Source organism: Octodon degus, unplaced genomic scaffold, assembly GCF_000260255.1.
Source record: "Octodon degus isolate 3935 unplaced genomic scaffold, OctDeg1.0 scaffold00027, whole genome shotgun sequence".
Taxonomy (NCBI): domain Eukaryota; kingdom Metazoa; phylum Chordata; class Mammalia; order Rodentia; family Octodontidae; genus Octodon; species Octodon degus.
In genome coordinates this window covers 3,991,195-3,995,416 of record NW_004524603.1, presented here as the reverse complement: position 1 = coordinate 3,995,416, position 4,222 = coordinate 3,991,195, and the positions used below count along the sequence as shown (strand labels likewise).

At 45.1% G+C, this 4,222-nt stretch overlaps 2 pseudogenes; one reads left to right on the top strand and one right to left on the bottom strand.

The window, feature by feature from the left end:
- The first annotated feature begins 662 nt into the window (after positions 1-662).
- Positions 663-1,165, top strand: LOC101580587 (annotated as a pseudogene).
- A 1,813-nt stretch (positions 1,166-2,978) lies between these two features.
- Positions 2,979-4,153, bottom strand: LOC101563757 (annotated as a pseudogene).
- Positions 4,154-4,222: the final 69 nt, after the last annotated feature.

The window sequence follows — 4,222 nt, the reverse complement described above, 5'->3', positions numbered from 1 at the left end:
GGGTAGATAAAAAGGGCTGACACAGCATCCAGCACTGTGGATAGGGAGGGCCCATGGGAGCCACAGAGGGCGTGGTCACGCCAAGCAGGACGTGGCAAGTGGGAGGAAATGCTTCAGGATTCGTGGGCAGCACACGCCAGTCTCCAGCCGCTGCCACATCGTGTGCTCCTGCCGGGTCCGATTTCCACACGAGAATCCTGGGCCTGTGAAAGTCCTGGAGCCCTCCCCACGCTGGGTCACAGTGAAAAAGCTTCCCACATGTAGTTAATGCGCAAATGCCCGACATTCACCTGTGTGCCTGTAATTTGCTAAGAGGGTAGAACTCGCGCGTTCCCACCCTGCTCACATAGGAGAGGGTCTCTGTGCAGCGGTAAGGTATTCATTAGCAGGACTGTACTAAAAAGTTCATGAAGGGTTTACCTATCAAAATGTCTTCCTGAGTGGCTTCATCCATTGCTGCCTTTCTCCGGCCGCTGGGAACATCCTCCTGCCCTAGGCTGCCTCGGGCCGGCGTTTTTTTTTTTTTTTTTTTTTAAACAGGGTCTCACTATGCAGCTTGAGCCAGGGATCAAACTTGGGACCTTGTACTTGCCAGGTAGGTGCTTATGCCTTTGAGCTATCTCCCCAGCCCTAGGCCTGCAGTCTTTTAGAGACCAAAGGCCATGCCTTCAATGAAGTTGCAGAGTTCTGATGGAGAGATATTTGAAGTTGACATTGAAATTGCCAAATAGTCTGTGACAATCAAGACCATGTTGGAAGATTTCGGAACGGATGATGGAGAAGATGGTCCACTTCCTCTACCAAATGTTAATGCAGCAATATTAAAAAGGTCATTCAGTGATGTACCCACCACAAGGATGACCCTCCTCCTCCTGAGGATGACGAGAACAAAGAAAAGCAAACAGATGACAGCCCTGTTTGGGACCAAGAATTCCTGAAAGTTGACCAAGGAACCCTTTTTGAACTTATTCTGGCAGCAAACTACCTAGACATCAAAGGTAGCTTGCTTGATGCTACATGCAAGACTGTTGCCAATATGATCAAGGGGAAAACCTCTGAGGAGATTCGCAAGACTTTTAATATCAAAAATGACTTTACTGAAGAGGAGGAAGCCCAGGTACGCAAGGAGAGCCAGTGGTGTGAAGGAGTGAAATGTTGTGCCTGACGCTAACACTGTAAGGATTGTTCCAAATACTAGTTGCACTGCTGTATTTATAATTGTTAATATTAGACAAATGATAGACAAATGCAGCAGCAAAACAATTGTATTAGCATAATGTTGTCTCATTGCATGTGCAGTTGAGTTACAGATTCCAAACCAATGGCTGAATTTCTTCTCGTCTGAGCAAAAGTTGCTGGTTTTCTTTACTCTGAATAAAGTGGAACTGTGGGTTCCCTGTAGAAGGTTGACATTCTGAGCTTTTCCTCTTTTTGTAAAGTGATTTCTGCATAGGTTATTGTCCCGTTGACTTTAGTGAGTGTTTCAAAGTTGACATTGTAAGTAAAACAACTTACAAAAGTTTTCTGTAATAGAGTTAACAAAATACTATCATTATCTAGAAGTTGGAAACTGGAAAAAGGCTACTTGAAATAACTGTTCCAAGTGGGGCTGTTTAGAATGTCTTCCAGCCTCCTAGAGTCAAGCAGTATCGCTGGTATAGACTAGCCTGCATGTACTTCCTTAGTTGGACCTGAGGACTTGTTTGCTTTGTTTTAAATTTTTAATCTCAGCTTTGAATATTTTGCCTAGAGACTCAGTAACTACCGAGTTTGCGGTTCGGGGGAGAAACGTAACTAGACAGTTTGTTAGCGTTTCAATTAAAGACAACACTTAATTCATGAAAAAAAAATCATCCCCTTCTACTTAATTCTATAAAAATTCTGTAAAATCTTCAAAGCCTAGAAAGAAAAAAAAATAGCATATAACATGGTTACATATAATTAATTTAACTAGCTGCACACATTATTATTTAAACTGTGTAGATCTAAAAGCATATGCTACTGATATGTAATCTCCCATTTGTGTTTATTTATTTAATTTTTTGGGGGGTGTTTGAGGACCTTAATATTCTCCACACAGTCGACATGCGGTACCCACAAGAGATAAATGGCGGGGAAGGCCCTTCACAGAGACTTCTGCAATTCAGCCTCACTTTTGGTTCATCACTGAGAGGAGAGCGGCTGCATGAACAATGTGTAAGGGAATCTGACAGATCATTTTAGATTAATGTATAAACGAAAAGCAAAGAAGGAACCATTGTTTCTGTTGTTCAGAAGAGACTTTAGAAAATGAACTGTGGAACTTACCGAACCTTTTCGTGAAGCAGCACATGGACGGGGATTTGGCAAATCCTACCGGTCTCTACAGGTACACAAAGAACCATTTTATTAGAAATATAAAGCATAGAGATATAAACTACATGTAGTAAAAAAAGAACTTCTATAACCATTTTATATAGTAAGTCACTTTATCTCCTTATAGAGACAACAGTACAGATATCCCTGTCCACCTTTCACCGGGAATTCCAGAACCCTCACCACCGTCGACATCAGCCTTTACCCCAGGAGCCAGCAGACCCCACCACTGCCTTGATTCAGAGTTATATAGCTCCACCTCAAACCGGCGCTATGCTTGCGTGACTCCACAAATAATGGCCACAGGCACAAGTCAGTCCCAGGCAAGTTATAATACTAATATTTACCTAAGAAAAGCAGCAGCAAAGGCAAAATTAGACTGGAAATTGTTAGAAAAGCAACAGGAAGATTTAAAAAAAATGCTTCCAGTTCGAATCAGGAGTAAGGTGGCCCTTAGCTGGTGGTCTCATCAGCTTTGCAGAACTCTTGACAGTTTTGCTATAATCTTTGCAAACTGAGGAATCTGCAATAGCCATGTTCATTTGAAAAAAAAAATCATGTCTTTCATATTAATGAAGCCATTTCCCAAGTTACTCTAAATGTGCAGATGAGGTAGGATGTATTCACAGTTGATGCATTTCCAAAAACTTTTCCATGAAGGCAGCCAGCTTCTTAGCATCTTCCACTGTGACGGCATCATACAGAGAAACCCGGATGCCTCCCCTAGAGCTGTGCCCTTTCCAGGAGATCATACCGAGCTCGAGTGCTTTATCCAGGAATCTTTTCTCCAGAGCATCATCTCCCTTGGCGCTGCCAATGCGAAAGGGAATGTTCATCCTGCTTCTGTTCTGTGGCTCCACTGGACATACATAGAATCCCTGAGATTTATCAATAATGTCATAAATCATCTTAGATGTGATGGAGCTGAGCTTCTCCGTGCTTGCTGCCCCGCCATTGTCCTTAATCCACTCTAGGCCCAGGCCCATGACATAGATGCTGAAACATGGAGGGGTGTTGTACAGTGAGCTGTTTGCAGCCTGCACTTTGTACTCCAGGACTGAGGGGCACTCCCTGAGGGCAAATCCCAGCAGGTCCTCTCGGACTGTCACCACCGTGACCCCAGCACAGCCGACGTTCTTCTGGCCACCAGCAAAAATCACACCAAACTTGGAAACATCCACGGGCTTGGACAGGAAGTTGGAGGACATGTCACAGACCAGTACTGCTCCCTTGACATCAGGGATGAAGTCAAACTCCACACCGTGCACAGTCTCATTTGTGCAGAAATACACATAGGAGGCTTCCGGGTTGAGGGTCCAAGTGCCTGGATCTGGAATTTTGGTGTAACTCCCAAGTTTAGGGTGGATGACATTCATAGTCCCAAACTTCTTAGCTTCTTATGCAGCCTTAGCCGACCACGATCCTACCACATAGTCTGCGCACCTTCCGGCTTTCAGGCCAGTCAGGTTTAGGGGGACAGCAGCGAACTGGCCACACCCGCCACCTTGCATAACAGTCCCTTTGTAGTTGTCCGGCACAGCTAACAATTCTCGCACCAGATTCTCTGTGCTCCCAATAATCTGGCCAAAATCTGATGACGTGTGACTCATTTCAAGAACGCTAATACCAACTCCTTTGTAATCTAATAATTCTTTCTGCAACTCCAGTAACACCGAGCGCGGCAGCTTGGCGGGCCCGGGCCCGAAGTTGACCGCTTGCTTCGGGGCGTCCATGGCACGGCGGGGCGGGCGACAAGCGGCAGAGTGCAGCGTGTTGACAAGCCGCGTCTGCCGGCCGCGGAGGCCCATCTGTGTATATTTAGAGGCTACATCGTAACAGTTGCTCCGAGGACAAGATGCAGACATGA